Source organism: Hyla sarda, chromosome 10 (assembly GCF_029499605.1).
Source record: "Hyla sarda isolate aHylSar1 chromosome 10, aHylSar1.hap1, whole genome shotgun sequence".
NCBI classification, from domain to species: domain Eukaryota; kingdom Metazoa; phylum Chordata; class Amphibia; order Anura; family Hylidae; genus Hyla; species Hyla sarda.
In genome coordinates this window covers 67,348,356-67,365,562 of record NC_079198.1, presented here as the reverse complement: position 1 = coordinate 67,365,562, position 17,207 = coordinate 67,348,356, and the positions used below count along the sequence as shown (strand labels likewise).

At 43.1% G+C, this 17,207-nt stretch overlaps 1 protein-coding gene across 9 annotated transcripts in view; it reads right to left on the bottom strand.

Moving 5' to 3' along the window:
• LOC130293923 (galactoside alpha-(1,2)-fucosyltransferase 2-like) overlaps positions 1-17,207 on the bottom strand; it is a 338,139-nt gene that overhangs the window by 185,519 nt on the left and 135,413 nt on the right. For 2 of the 9 annotated variants that reach the window (XM_056543206.1, XM_056543213.1), the window contains exon 2: positions 7,965-8,098. The exons of the other annotated variants lie outside the window; for them this stretch is intronic. The gene's annotated coding sequence lies outside the window, so the exon portion shown is untranslated. The remainder of the gene's footprint in view (positions 1-7,964; positions 8,099-17,207) is intronic. 9 annotated transcript variants of the gene reach the window in all.

Genomic DNA, 17,207 nt, shown 5'->3' with positions numbered 1-17,207 from the left:
TCTATGGACCTCCAGTTGTGTATTTGTAGGACCATCTTGGTATTTTGTGCCTTTTTTTAAATGTTTTTAAAAGTATGTCCCCCTTTTTTTCTAAACAATAAAGATTGAAATTTGTGTCCCAGAATACCTTGGTTTTTCTTTGATGTTATAATTTTGCATGGTATGGGAACATACATATAGATGTTGGCATTTTGTATGCATTACACGCAAACGAACAAACCCCTTCCCTTCAGAGCCGGGCGGGAGAGGGACATTGGCCGCCTGATCCCAGAGAGAGACTGGTCATACACGCTTGCCCGATGTCATACGTCCTCTATCTCCTGCAGAGGCCAGGAAATTAACTATAAGATACTATTGAGATGGTATACGGTTCCGGCTCTGCTGGCCACCATGTACCTGGGACCTCTGACCTGTGCTGGAGGTGCTCTACTGAAAGAGGCATAATGCTACACATGTGGCTTACCTGTTCATTCCTATCAGCCTATTGGTCCAGAGTGATCACCTCAGTGTGCCTCCAGTACGAGCCCGAACCCCTGTTGCTTTCCATCCTACCCCCATCGATCCCTAGGGCCTCCTCACGCCTAACCCCTTTCATGCTCCTAGCGGCTAGGACAGTAATCCCTAGACTTTGGAAATTACAGACCGCCCCCTCTATCTCAGCGTGGCTACAAGAGATCTCCAGGCTCCACAGAATGGTGGAGATGCTGGCTGAATCCCCCAGGCAAATAGCCCAATTTAGTCTAATGTAATCGCCCTGGATGTCTTTTACGTCCTCTAGGGACTGCGACCTATCCAGACACCACCACTCCCCCGGTAATCCAATGGCCAAATCTTTAAACCCTCTACTGAATCGACTGCTCACCTCTTCTGCTGACGTTTGATGTGACACCACTGGATGTCGAGGGGGCTTCTGGGTCTGTTTGGACCGCTTGGTAAGTACTTGCTCCTGCACTTTGGGTCCTTTTCTCTTTCCTTCTCATTCTTCTTCCTCCTTCTTTTCTTCTCCCCCTCCACTTCCTCTTCTCCCTAACTCCCTATTTTGTATTGTACTTTATTATATTATATCATATTGTGTCGAGTACTGTAGGTCATTTACGAAGACAGCCATGACACGTAGTTTCAAGGTTTACTTCCTTAGTTTAGCACATGTAGCCACTTATTCAAACATTTCAGGAGATATTGACCACAACCGATTGTCACACTTTTCTCTCTCCTGCATACTGGAAGTGACCCTGATCGCAGGGCTTCTCTTTTGCTCTTATAGAGCCTTGTATCCAGAAGTATTAAATGTCGTGTGCCATGGCTGTTACTGTCGTTTGAGTGCTTGATATTCTTATGTACTCATCTTGTTCATTGTATATAACCTGTTATGTCCTTGAAACTTAATAAAATGTTTAAGATTGGAGAAGGGGCAACTTTATTAAAAAAAATGTCCAGAGCTGAAGCAAGGAAAATATATGAGTTAGAAACGATGGAACCAAGGGGACTTAATTCTGAACTGGAGGTGTTTGGTTTCTTATGATAAATCCCTGGAGGGCTCCGACTCTCGTCCCATCTAGTGCCAGGCTGCATATCAGTGCCTAGATGGGGCCAGGCACCTAGCCCACATTGTATTCTCTTCTGTACTACTGCAATTCTACTGTTTTACTATTTTTCTATTTAATTTTTCCTCTGTGTTTTAATTTAAATTTTATAAATTTTTCCTCTGTATTTTCTTCTTTATTATCTGCAGTAATTTTTTTTTTTTACTCGTTTTATTGAAGTTTGAATAAAGCAGTTACAAAAACTCCACACAGTAGTCAATCGTACGACAGAATAATGGTAGACATATAAGGAGAAAAATAAAAATTATCATCTGAGAAGAGCACCAAGAGACATAAATTAGCCTGTGCGGAGTGGCAACAGAGGGTGCTAAAACCCAACCCGAAGGACATAAAACAGAACAAACTAAGCTAAAAGCACTAACACAGAGCTTGGCAGGACATGACTAGAGACCTGTCTCAGAGATTAGCCGCTACAAAAACAGAGAGGTCTGGGAAGACCTGCTGGTACCACTGCTACCCCACAGCTGTAGAGATTAGAGAAGTAGGGAAGAAGCAAGTAAGAAAAGGGGCAAGAAGAGCAAGGCAAAGAAAAGGTTACATGGGAATTAGAAGGGAGATCCAAGAGCACCAGAGGACATTAGAGAAGTGAATGCCGAGGGCGAGTACCTAGTAAGGGGAGAGCCACACCAGGTGTCCCACACCTTGAATAACTTGTCAGGGCATTTCCTATGTTTAAAGGCCAACTGCTCGTAAGGGAGAATAGCATTAAAGGGGTACTCCGGTGAAAACCTTTTTTCTTTTAAATAAACTGGTGACAGAAAGTTAAACATATTTGTAAATTACTTCTATTAAAAAATCTTAATCCTTCCAGTACTTATTAGCTGCTGAATGCTACAGAAGAAATTCCTTTCTTTTTGGAACACTGATGACATCACGAGCACAGTGCTCTCTGCTGACATCTCTGTCCATTTTAGCAACCGTGCATAGCAGTTGAATGCTAAGGGCAGCATGGTGGCTCAGTGGTTAGCACTGCTGCCTTGCAGTGCTGGGGACTTGGGTTCAAATCCCACTAAGGACAACAATAAATAAAGTGTTATTATTATAATAACGTCAGCAGAGAGATCTGTGCTCGTGATGTCATCAGAGAGCATTCCAAAAAGAAAAGAATTTCCTCTGTAGTATTCAGCAGCTAATAAGTACAGGAAGGATTAAGATTTTTTAATAAAAGTAATTTACAAATATGTTTAACTTTCTGCCACCAGTTGATTTAAAAGAAAAAAGTTTTTCACCAGAATACCCCTTTAACTAATTTACGCCACTGGGAGAGGGAAGGCGGGCGGGGGTCCATCCAGCACAGTGCCACTGCCTTTCTGGCCAAGAACAAGGCCTCCCGGAGGAAAATCCTCATGTGATGTTGCCAAGACTCTTCAGGGAGTAGACCAAACAGGCATATCAGAGGATTAATAGGGATCGGGATAGAGTTTAGAGATGAGATGAAATCAATAATCTCGCGCCAATATGTCTGTAGAAGGGGACATAACCATATCATATGCCAAAAGTCAGCTCTATGTGAATGACATCTGTGGCAGGCATCGGAAGACATCAGTCCCATTCTATGTAAACGTATCGGAGTAAGATAACAATGATGGGGAGACTGTTAAGTGAGAGGATAAGACCTCCGACCAGTCCTCTGCAGTGAGTGAAGAGATGCATGTCTTCAAATAAGCCTCCGCTGAGTCAGGAGTGTTCGCAATCTTGGACCTAGTGAAATGTGTGTAAAGTATGGAGATGAGACCATGGGGCCCTTGGGACTGGAGAACACCAATGAGAGGGTATGCCGAGATGGGAGGTCTTGGGGAGGGGAACTGAGCGTGCAAGGCATGGCACAATTGTAAGTATCTAAAATAGGCCTCCCTGGGGATCCCGCAGTCAGTCTGGAGTTGTGTAAAAGATTTCAATATGTCTTGTTGATACAAGACACACACCTGGGCCACCCCATGTGCCAACCAAAAGGGGGGATCTAAAGCCTCCGTTAAATGGGGAAAAAGAGGGTTATACCAAAGAGGCAAGTCATCCTTAATGTCAGTAAATGAGGTCAGTGTTTGGGCCTGACACCATACCTGTAGCACCAGCCCTTTGTAGAGGAAGGAGATTACGGGTGCGTGGAGGGGCGCCTTCCAAAAAGGAGCACATGGAAGTGAGCCCCAGGAAGGAAGCAAGATGCAGTTCCGTGCTCGGCTGGGAGTCCACAGAGACCCAGTTCCGAAGATATCGCAGTTGTCCCGCCAAATAGTATTTCCGAAAGTCAGGGAGGGCATACCCGCCTAGGTCCTTGGGCCGCTGCAGAGTGGAGAGTTTAAGTTTGGACCTGCCCGAGCCCCAGATAAAAGAGGGGAGTAAAGAATCAAGAGATTTGAAAAAAGACATAGGGACAGGGTTAGAAGAGTGTTCCAGAATATAAAGAAGCTTGGGGAGAACAATGATCTTCACTAAACTTATTCTTCCCGGGACAGCCAGAGGAAGAGCCCCCCAGACCTGAAATTTACCCTTAACGTAACTCAGAAGGGGCAGAACATTAACCCGGAGATCCTGAAGAGGGTCCCCGTGCAGGACAATACCAAAATATTTGAAGTGGGACACTACTGCCAATCCATAGACAGAGGAGGGGCCAGGTTGCTGTTGGAGAGGCATATAAATAGACTTCGTCCAATTAACGCGAAAGCCAGAAAAAGACCCAAACTATCAATCACAGATATAGCGTGAGGGAGCGTGGTATTGGGCTGGGACATAAAGAGAACCATGTCGTCGGCATAGAGGCCGAGACGATCCCCCCTCCCATCAATAGTAATGCCATGGTACAGTGGATCTTGGAGAAGGAGAAGGGCCAAGGGCTCCACCGCCACGGCAAAAAGTAGCGGCGACAGAGGACACCCCTGTTGAGTTCCCCTACCCAAGGCAAACTGCTCCGAGAGGAGGCCATTAAGGAGTACACGAGCCTGGGGAGAGGAATATAAGATGGACACCCATTTGATAAAACGGGGACCAAAGCCAAAGCACGCCAGAACCTCCGTAAGGTAAACCCACTCTACAGAATCGAAGGCCTTGGCTGCATCGAGAGAGGCCAATGCCCAGTCCTCATCCAGCGCCCCTCCAATTAGGATCACAACCTGAACCCTCCGGATGTTCTCCGAGCTAGATTTACCGGGCATAAAACCCGTCTGGTCCCCATGTATAATGGAAAGGATAACTTTATTCAGCCTGTTAGCAAGAATTTTTGTAAGAATCTTATAATCTTGTCAGGTTTCAAAAGTACAAATACATTAGCATCATACAAGGAGGGTGGAAGGCGGCCGACCTCAAAGGCATGGTCATACATGGCCTTCAGGGGCAATTGCAACAAAGAAACGTACCAGGAATAAACCTCCACCGGTAAGCTGTTGGGGCCGGGCGCCTTCCCACACTGCATATCACCAATGGCATCAGATATCTCCTCCACAGTGAGAGGGGACTCCAAGAGGGAGAAAGAGTCAGCAGCCAGCACCGGGAACTGAATAGAGTCTAAAAAGGAGGCCAAGGCCCCCGAAGAGTACCGTACTTGAGAGGCATACAGGGTAGAGTAGAATTGAGTAAAACGCTGAGCAATCAGCGAGTTATCCACTAACACTAGACCAGTCTCCAAAGCTATCTTAAGAATCGGGGGGGGGGGGGGGCCGCCTGGTTCTGTTTAACCAGGTGGGCTAGTAATTTACTGGACTGGTTACCATGCTCAAAATAGAATTGTTTGGAAAACAATAATTTGAGGTTAATTTTTTCATTAAGATGAAGCATATACTGTTGACCAGTGGTGAGCCAGGCATGCTTATTTTCCTCAGTAGGGACAGCTACATAGGCAGCCTCTAAGTCAGAACAGGTGTGGGCCAGCTCCGTCTCCCTGGCAGCAGACTCTCTTTTAATATAGGAAATAGTCGATTTTAAGCAACCCCGGAAATAAGATTTAAGTGTTTCCCACAGGAGGGTGGCAGACCCTGAGGGTTCATTAATAGTGAGAAATGTTTGAAGTTGATCAGGTATGCGATCATGGGGGCCAATTAACTGTAACCAAAAGGGATGAACCTTCCACCTGCGGGCATAAGTCTCCTGGGACAACGATATCTCCACCAATAAAGGAGAATGGTCGGAGATAGCGCGAGTCTCAAGAGAGACATGCGTGACCAGAGCATAAAAGGAGGGGTTACAGCACGCCAGGTCAATGTGTGAAAGGGAGTTACTACCAACGGAGAAACATGAATATTGTAAGAGGCGAGGGAATTTACATCTGAACACATCTAACCAACCCACCTCAGATAGGAAGGAGGCCAGAGGAGTAGAAGCGGGAAACGGAGACAATGGGGGTGTCACATGGAGGCGATCCAACGCAGGGTCCGGAGTTAAATTATAGTCACCCAAGTATAGCACCCGAGCATGAGGAAAGCCCGCTGCGAAAGTGACCGCCTGATGCAGCACCTCCAATGTGGCCAGAGGGGGATTGTAAATACCTAATAAAATAAAAGGCGTATTATTAATGAAGGCATGCACAAAGACATAACGACCCAAGGGGTCCACCCTAGTCTGATCCACCTCCCAGCGTAAGGACCTATGGACTAACAGGGAAACTACCCGGGAGTAGGTAGAGTATCATGAGTGCCCACTGTATCCACGGTTTGTGAAATACCCGCAGGTGATCGGGGACCATATGGGTCTCCTGGAGACAGACAATATGTGGGTTAAACCTGCGGATATGGGAGAAAAGGGGAAGGAAAGGAAGGGGGAAGGAAAGGAACAGGAGGGAGAGAAGGGGGAGAGTACTTATCAGTGGAGCAGGATCAGGAATCTCAGAAGCTCAGGAAGACAAATGGAACAGCCTCATCAGGAGACCTCAGCGTCAGGTGGATCCTCGCTGTCTGCACACCCAATCTGCAGCTTCTCCCGGATCATTGAAGAAGAGGGCACGGTCGCCATCAACAACGCGTAATCTAGCCGGATAGGCCCTGGAATAGGCGATCCCGAGGTCTCCCAGCTTTCTTTTCACCTCCACAAAGGTAGCTCTGCGCCGCTGCAGATCGGCAGAGAAATCAGGAAAAATGGAGATCCTGGCATTATCGAACTTCAGATCAGGGGTCCTCCGTGCCACCTGAAGGATTAAGTCCCGGTCATTGCAGTTCAGGATACGGTCCAACAAAGGCCATGGCGGGAGGAGAGGGCCCCGGCTGGTGCTTGACTGAGGCATGTGAGGTGCGGGCGCCATCTTGGGGCTGTTCCCGGGCAAACTCCCGGAGCTTCTCTGCGGCCGCCCCTCCCTTGTTTCGGTTCGGGTCCAGCTTGGGGGACATCCCCAGCACTTGCGAGCAGGTCCGGACCGAGAAGTGGGCCAGGATATAGGCAGGAGACTAAAAGACACGGACGTGTGAGCGGGAGCTACAGCTCCATGCAACCGCTCACGTCTGGCGCTAGCCACGCCCCCCTATCTGCAGTAATTTTACTGCAATTTTTCATTGCAATTGTCTACTGTATTTTTCCGTACTGTTCTGCACCTTAGTCAACAACTAAATTTTATTAAATTTTATTAATTCTCTATGCTAATATTTCTATAATTCCATACACATTTTCCAATATACAAATATAATTCATATAATTTCATATAAATTTAATTCTCATGTAATTTATGATGGCATAGCTTTTTTTACATATGCATCCATGTGTACATATATATATATATATATATATATATATATATATATATATATTTATATATAACCAAATAATTCCAGATTGCAATTAAGTCTAGGTTCCAGACTTTTGAATTTAAAAATGTTATGGCTCCCTGCTTTAGGGTACATTCCCACATGGCGTCTACGTAGCATATTTCATGCTGCGCAAAATCTGCAGCAACAGGAAATACGCTGTGTATCCCTCGCTTACCATACACACAAGGCTTTCCGGCGGCAGCCCTATGTGTGTAGTGAGTTTTGGAGGTGGAGCCTCACAGTCATGCGACACACGGCCCCGCCTCCAAAACTCACTGCACACATAGGGCTGCCACTGGAAAGCCTTGTGTGTATGGTGAGCGAGGGAAATACGAGTGAAATACGCTGCATATACGCCAGGTGTGAACGTACCCTTAGACATCTGAATCATAAAACTTCTCCCCTGCCAACTGGGTTTGATTACCTGTAGCCCTGCAAAAACTCAACTAGATGGATCCCTACTGTGATGTAAAGAAAAATGGGCAGACAATGGATGTTTCATATTGCCGCTTTTAATTTTTATAAATGTGTTCTGCTAGCCTTACTTTCAGTGAACGTTTAGTACGTCCAAAATATTGTTTTGCACACCAACACTGCAAGATGTAAAATACTACAACAAAGACAATCCTGCACTCACCGCCCAGGTACTATGTGTTCAGCTCATCTCATCCGACTGGCAGGTTAGCTTGGCGTGGGGCACTCAGAGGCGACTGCCGGCAATTTCGCGCACAATAGCGCTTCTTCCGGCCTCGTTTACGTCATTGCGCTGTGCTAGAGAAATAGTGGATAGCTGTGATCATGTGACCAGGAAGGACATCCCCGATACAGGTAAGGAAAAAGATTTAAAACTCCTTTATTTTAAACCAAATTTTAAAAATTCTTATTCTTTACACCTAGGGGTTATCTTAGCAGACAAGGGACAGCTGAAACCTTATGTTATCTTAAGTTGTTTCAGAATGAAGTCAGAGGAAGGGGGATACATCAAGTCTATCATTCAGGCCCTGAGCTTCAGTCCGTAAGATCCAAATGGCATCTCTCTGGAGCAACATACGTTTTTTATAGGATCCATTCGTTATCCGTTTTAAACCTCCAAACCTCAATTGTTCGTGATTTCCCCCGTGGAATTCCTGCATATGCTGCACGAATCTTGGGGAACCTCCTCCCTTTCCAATGGAGTATATGTGTTCCCTGATTCTTGTGAGATGTAAACAACCCCCCTGGTGTTACAGGTAATAAAGTCTCTGATTTCCCATACAAAATGATTGACTGTAGATTGAACCCTCTCCACCTTCTTCCAACCAGATGTTGAACGACAATTTTGACAAGTTCCACATTTGAAGAAGCACCTCGTACTGAGCCATGTAGAAAATTGCTCTTCAGAGATGGGCTTCCTAATGGTTGGTGCAACCTTAATGCCCAAATTCGGGGCCCGCATATAAATGACTGTGGGTTTGGCAAATAACATCTACCCTATAACTTTGTCCTGTCTAAGGATATGCCAATATTTGCCTAATATATTTTCTACTAATTTATAATGTATATTAAAGGGCAAAATTAATTGTGGTTGTTGTTCCATTGTTTGACTTTCATTTCACTTACTAGGAATAAAAAAAGTAGTCCTATCTAGATCATTTTTTTTTTTTAAAGGATTCCTCCAATATCAATGGGGGATTTTCCCTTTCTTGGAATTGTGTTGTCAGAATCCTGGCCTATTCCTGAAATTTGGTATCTAGGGTGCAGTTACGTTTGATACAGCGATACTGGCCTTTGGGGACATTAATCAGCCACCTTGGCAGATGGCAACTGCTGTTTTTTGCTGTGGGTTTCCTAAATGTACAACATTGTAATTGGGTGGATGTGGCAGAAATTTCTAAATCTAAGAATTCAATCTTATCAGTGCTGATGGTAGATGTAAATTTTATATTTTGAGCATTGGAGTTCAACACAGAAATGAGTCTTTCCAGATCATCCCCTGATCCCCAACAAATCAAAAAACCTAGTACCCATGGCGGCTACCATCAACTGTAAATAAAAATGACCTTCAAAATAAAAATAATTGTGCGTGAGAATAAACTTAATGGCATCCATGATAAATTGTATTTGTTCTGCTTTTATGTTACCCTTCTCCAAAAAACCTTTCACTGCTGTGATCCTGTGGGAATGATCAATAGTGTATAGGGAACTAACATCTAAAGTGGCCATTATGTGCTCAGGAGTCCAGGGAAAAGTGCTCTACCAACTGAATAACCTGGGCAGTGTATCTTAAATAATAATCCGTGGATTGAACAAAAGGTTGTAAAATTTATCAACATATTGGGACAAATTAGAAGTGAGGGAACCAATACCTGAAACAATAGGACGACCAGGGGGTGATTTAACACCTTAAGGACCATGGACTTGTATACACGTCCAGGCAGGATGCACGTTCCGCCATTAGGACGTGTATACTCGTCCATGGCTCTCGTGGGTGCTGCCTAGTGCACCCACGAGATCACGGCAGGGACTCGGCTGTAACACACAGCCGGGACCCTGCCGCACTGCCGAGACCGGAGTAAACTTCTTTTCCGGCAGTTTAACCCTTACAGCTGCGTTTGGAAGTGACCGCTGGCTGTAAATGTTATGACAGAGGGAGGGAGCGAGATTGTGGGCTGCTGTGTGTAATCCCCAGTGGGCGGGAACCTGCCGCACTGCCGGAACCAAAGACAACTTCGGTCCCTGCAGTTTAACCCTTACAGCCGCGGTCGGAAGCGACCCCGAGCTGTAGGGAGTTTTGGCAGAGGGAGGGGGCTCCCTCTGTCTCTCTCCTGTAGCACCCTGCATTGATCGTGGGGTGCTGCTGGTTACCTGGGCAGCCGGAGGTCTTTACAAGAACCCCCAGGTCTACCCCGGTTATCGCCTGTCAGGACGCATATATATGCAATGCTTTGGAATACTAAGCATTCCAAAGCATAAAAAAAGTGGAAAAAAAAATATAAAATAAATAAAAGTGTATAAAAACAATAAGTATAAAAAAAAGTGTAAAAAAAAAGTAAAAAAAGGGTAAAAAAATATAAAAATACATTTATTAAGTAATAATAATGAAAAATAAAGATGTATAATGTGTAGGATCACATGGCGCACATCCGCAGCATATCACATGCTGCAGATGTCCACTAAGAGTCACAATAATGAGCTCCCTGCTGCGACTTGGTAGCTTTGTGTGTCCACTCATAGCGGCGGATTTCCCGCTGGCAGTCATGAGCGGACACACTGAGCTACCCAGCCACAGTAGTGATCTTGCCCTTGTGACTGCTGGGGGGCATCCGCGGTGTGAAATATGCTGCGGATGTGCTGTATGTGACCCTATACTGTGTCTCATTCATACTGCGTTTCTGCAGTGTAAGAGGTATCTTTCAGCATCATGTCAAGAAGAGTGATGCTGACGTATACTGTAGCAGCTTATTTCTGAATGAGACTACTACAGTATACATTGGCATCCCTTTTTTAACATGACAACGGACACCTATACTGCAGAAACGCAGTATGAATGGGGACTATTCATACAATGATGCCCTGAAAGCCAAAAGGGGGCTCCTCTCCTTCTTGGTAGTACCAGGCAGTCAGGCAACCAGATATGGCCTAAGTAGGGGTACTGCCAGCCCGGGACTAACAGCGTGTTAAAATATGGGCGTATTTCCTCCATTTCAAAAGAGACTTACCAAAATGATGTCCCACAAATAAAGAATTTGTGGGAAAAAAAGCTAATTTCTATTTTTTCCACTGACTTTGAAATAATTCTAGCCACACAACGTACTCACTTTTGCCCTAGGTGAATACTTTAGGGGGTCTAGTTTCGAAAATGGGGTCACATCTGGGTTTGCGGTATTGTTCTGACAGCTAGATTGCTTTGCAAGATGAAGTGCGGCCTATAATTTGTATAATGATATCCTGAAAGCCAAATGGTGCTCCTCTCCTTTTGCATGTGGCCGTGCAACCAAATATGGCCTAAGCGGGGGTATTACCGAACACGGGACGAACAGTGTAATAAAATATAGGGCGCATTTTCTACTTTTCAGATGCAATGTACAAAAAATATGTCCCACAAATAATGCATTTGTGAAAAAAAAAGACAATTTGAATTTTTCCACTGACTTTGTATCCCTTCCAGCCACACAAAAAGGACTCAAAGTATTCACTTTAAATACTTTAGGGGGTGTAGTTTCCAAAATGGGGTCCCTTGTGGGGGTTCTGTATGGTTCTGGCAGCTAAAACCCTTTGCACGCATGAACTGCGGCCTATAATCCATCCGGCCTAAAATGATGCCCTGAAAGCCAAATGGCGCTCCTCTCCTTCTGGTTCCTACCAGACGGCCAAGAAACCAACTATGGCCTAAGCGGGGGTATTTCCAAACACGGGCCGAGCAGCTTAATAAAATATAGGGTGCATTTCTTGCAATACCAGAAGTGATGTACAATAAATATGCCCCACAAATGATGCATTTGTGAAAAAATTATTACTGACTTTGTAATAATTCCTGCCAAATAACTATGGTGTTAAAATACTCACTGTACCCCCTAGCGAATACCTTGAGGGGTCTAGTTTTTAAAATGGGGTCATTTAGGGGGGTGTTCCTATGTTCTACCACCTTTAAATTTCTGCAAACCTTGCATAGCACATAAAAAAAAAAAGATGTACTTTTCAAATTTTCCAAATTTTCTAAATTTCAAGTTAAATTGTTAGGCTTCTAATTAATTTAAAATGTTAATTAAAAACAAATAAAATGCTTTCAAAATAAAGTAGACATCTGAAAGTATAAGTTGCATAAACTATTTGGTCAGTAAGTATAAATATATGCAACCTATTAGTGTTAAAATAGCAAAAAATCGTAATTTTTTTTTAAATTTCATGATTTTTTGCATTGTAAAAAAAAAACTACCTATTATATCGGCTTACTTTTACTATGTACAGGAAGGACAACTTGTGACAAGAAAAAATTTCAGAATTATCGCGATTGGCAAAACGTTACCAGAGTTATTCTCTAATAAAGTCAGATATTTGAAAAAACAGGCCTGATCTTTCAGGGGCGTACAGGTTTACTGGTGTTAGTCCTTAAGGGGTTAAACATTTGTGAGTTTTAGGTAAAAATAGAAATAAAAAAAAACAGGAATGCGGTCGGGGGTACTCAAGATGAATCTGGACTCAGACTCGCTAATGATGTCACTCTCCAATGCTCGTTTACATGATAATTGCAATTCTTTGCTGAAAGCAGAGGTGGGGTCCGACTCCAACGTCCTGTATGTCTCGGTGTCTTATAATTGTCTTTAACACTCTTTATTATAATCTTCAGTGTTTTAAATCACGATCGCCCAGCCTTTATCAGCAGGGGCGGATCGTGATTTCTCTATTTTTCTGTAATTGTTGAATAGCTCATTTCTCTTTATGACAAATATTATATTTCCTTGGTGGCTTGGGCTGAATAGCTCTCAAATCACTTTCTACTGATGTTTTGAAATAGAGTATGTTGGATCCCATCTCTGCCTTAGGATAAAACCAGGATTTCGGCAATGTCAGGCTGCTGCTTCCGAAGCCAGCAGGATATTGTCATGTATCAAAAGAGGCATGGACTCAAGGGACAGGGACATAATACTCCCCCTTTATAAAGCATTGGTACGGCCTCACCTGGAATATGCTGTTCAGTTTTGGTCGCCTGTACATAAAAGGGACACTGTGGAGCTAGAAAGGGTGCAGAGACGCGCGACTAAACTAATATGGGGCATGGAACATCTTAGCTATGAGGAGCGATTAAAGGAGTTACAATTGTTTAGTCTTGAGAAGAGACGTTTAAGGGGGGATATGATAAACGTATATAAGTATATTAATGGCCCATACAAAAAATATGGAGAAAAACTTCCAGGTTAAACCCCCCCAAAGGACGAGGGGGCACTCCCTCCGTCTGGAAAAGAAAAAGTTTAGTCTCAAGGGGCGACACGCCTTCTTTACCATGAGAACTGTGAACTTATGGAACAGTCTACCTCAGGAACTGGTCACAGCAGGAAAAATTTACAGCTTTAAAACAGGATTAGATACATTCCTGGAACAAAATAACATTAATGCTTATGAAGAAATATAAAATCCCATCCCTTCCCCAATATCGCGCCACACCCCTTCCCCTTAATTCCCTGGTTGAACTTGATGGACATATGTCTTTTTTCGACCGTACTAACTATGTACAGTCGGTACGTGTGAAATCTGAAATGACATTTCTATTTTCCAGAGGATGCTTAATAAAGTATTTTTTGAGGCACAGGCTTCTGACAAACTTTTCAACTCTAATAAAGGCATCAAATTTCTTCAATGGCTGACTGGGTGCAAACTTTAAACCTTTGTTTAACAATAGCTTCTGAGTCGGGGTAAGTGTAAAATTACTCTAATTAATGATGGAGGTATAGAAGGTGTGTCATTCATTTGCTGTTTTCGAGAGGTCAATTGGTTTTGCCCATCTTCTGGGGTGGTTGTGTGGCGTTCGACTTCGTCTGAATCTTGGACAAATTCTCCTTTTTAAGGTATTGGGTGTTGATCTGGATTTTGAAATGGGGGGAATGTTGCAGGTTTTGTTCTCCATTGTGGTGTTACTTCTGAGGGGTAAAATGTTGTAGGTTGATTGTGACATGTCATGTGGGGTGGGGATATCTGGTGTGTGTAATGGTGTGTCCTGGGGTGACTGTAATCCCTTTTCTCGGTGTGATGATGGTATCCCCTCCAAGGTGATGATCTGTGGTATCCCTGATTGGTGTTGTGTAATGGTGTCCTGCAGTGTGGTGACTGGGGTTTTGGATGGGGTGACTGATAGTGGGGGTGATAATAATGGTTTCTGCAAACTGGCTCGTAAGATTGATTGTGTCCTGTGGTGTTATAGGGATACTTTTGTCTGAAACAGTGATCATAATTTTGTCTTTGTGATTGATTGTATTGATTTTGATGTGGATGGACTCTTTGGGTCTCACCATCTTCTAAAAAATCATCTGAGAGGGGTATGTATCTATTTTATGTGATAGAATTTCCACCATCTGATTGTTGAGGCATAGCTCCAACATCAGTTTTAATTTTTGTCTGTTGCCACAGAAATGTCTTAGTTTTTCTATTCATAATCTCCATCTCCAATTTATCTAGTTTTTTACACAATATTTCCTGATACTTCAAATATTTATCACTTTTATAAAATGTATCCAATTCACTCCTAACTATTTCTAATTCTTTGTCATGTTCACAGATAAGTTCTCTCCTTCTTTCTATGACAACAAGTGGACGGAAGAAAAAGCCGGGATCCGTTGGCGCATGCCGCAGTAATGCTCAGATGTCCAGTTAGGATAAAAGTTATTTTATTAATGCCAGATTTTAGACACGTTTCGAGGTTCCTACCTCTTTCTCAATAAAACATAGGCTTCTAACAACATTGACATACAAGTGCTATTTAAATCAAAAAAGCCCGCGAGTGGAATCGGACCGCCCCGTGTGAACAGCGCTGTTCAGTGACGTGGCCGGCGCACTCCAAGCGTGTAAACACAGAATGTGAACAAATGCATATGATTGTAAAACTGAATGTGGACATTGCTAAAATACAATTTCAGCTCAATACGTTTCTAAAATATATATATATATATATATATATATATATATATAAAAAACAAGTAAGAATAAAACAAGCCTTAGCTAGTAAAAGTATGTGTATAATGTACATTTAGATACTCGGCAGTAGTAAGTCTACTGTCGGCTGGTGCAATACGTTAGTAGGGTGGTATTTCTTTCTATGACAAGATTGACTAATATTTTAGATTGTTCTTTCAGCGTACTGTCCCATTTCTGGTTAAACACTTTACTATCTAGATCCCCTGCTGGATGATCCATGCCATATTTTGAATGAGTAACCACATCTCCTAACTCCCATCTGATTATTCAGAGCTGCCTATATAAATGACCTGTTGTCTGAGTATACACTATTCTAAAGCCACTAAGGAAGGGGCTAGTACACATTTGTCCATGCCCCGAAACGCATTTGGCCTACCTACACTGAACAAGGTGCTAAGGAAGGACTTTTTATTTAGGAACTTTACCTGGATTACTATTTGACCACTATTAGATTGAAAATTCTGCCGCTCCTGCCACAACACTGTTCCAACTACCTCCATCTGTCTATCCTGCCAGGTACTATTCCAGCTGCCTCCATCTGTGTACCCTGCCAGGTACTATTTTATTTACCACCGCATACCACTGTGTGTGTCTCCATCTGCGTACCCTGTCAGGTAATACCTTGCATACCACCATATGTCTCCGGAGTTTCAAAATCACTGGAGCTCTGCGGCTGCCGGCCGCAGCAGAAACAGCTGACTGAGTGACGTCAGACGCCACTTTCACTTACCATCTACATGCGCCCGGTCTGGAGCACCTTGGCTGCATACTGTTCCGGCAGAGTCGCAATATTATTTACTGTATACCGGCAACTCTTACACACATCGGTGGAGCCTTTACAGAGTGGTGGACGACAAATATTCATGGAGCGGTGAGTGGTACATGGTACCAACAGTTATTCAGATATTGCATTATTGAATACAAACTGTTATTGTATGCGAATTGCGGTCAATTACTATTGCAGTTCTATATATATATATATATATATATATATATATATATATTCAGAAGTGTCCTTCCATACACACTGGACATTTTTCTTGTATCTTACAGGTTTTCCTTTTTATAGATTGTCCATTTATTATCAAGTATATTTTTATGTTATTTTATGTGATATCACACGGGCCCTGTGAGAAATTTTATGTGTAAAATGTATGCATCTTTCCAACCCTCCATTGTACAACCTTTTTGGCTGAGGTATTTGAGGACTGGGTACAGGTGCACTGAGTTAACCTCGTACAATTTTTGTTGTGAGCTGTCCATCTATTTTGATATCTTTCTAATCTAATACTAATGGCCTATCTGCATCCATTTTTTATATGCTGGATAACCCAATTTTGTAATAATTTGCAATTGAACAAGACAATAGGTCCTAAATTTTATACTGCCTCCAGAAGTGACCAGGAGTTATTTTCTTCGTAGACAATATATGCCTAAGGAACTTATTTGAACACAGATAGTATGACATGTGTAAAAGTATTGTTTAAGATGAAAATAAAACAACAAAAAAACAATGGAGACAGAATTTTATAGACCAATGTCACTTTTAAAGTTAGACACATTTGTCAAAAATCAGAGCTAAAAAAGGTTGTCAAACTTAGCTATGACTGGTGCATGAATCCCAGATGGGCTATAGGGTTCTATTTGAGGTGTAAAATTTAATGACTTGACTGGGTGAGTAACTAGGCCAAGTCAAGCCCGAAATGAATAGTATTTGTTATATATAAAAAGTGTTTGGTGTAGAGGAGTTTGGTAGGCTCATCTGCTCTGTCCACCGCGGCTGTGCATCCAGATAGGACAAGGTCACACAATGGCACTGAGATTATAGGTGAAAAACAGAGATATTTATTCCATGAATATAGTGTGGTGAGGGTGTTGGAAGCTTAGTTAGTTATACCTGGATTAGGTATATCTAACTAAGTTTGTACTGATCGTGAACGATAGCACCATTTACCTGTGATGGACTTGTTATATGTCTAACAATACACCTTATATACAAGAGTAAACTGTTGCCATTGAGGGTGTTGGATGGGCAGATGTTATTAACCCTTAAGGCAGATGGTATTAATCCTTTGTGTTCGTGATGCCAGGGCGTGATTATCCTCTACACCACCCGAGGTATGGCCAATGATTCTTGTGCCAGGTACGGGGTAAGTAATCACTCCCATGCAAGGTTACAGAACAATGGCACTTTACTGAGGTCGACAAGGTGTTA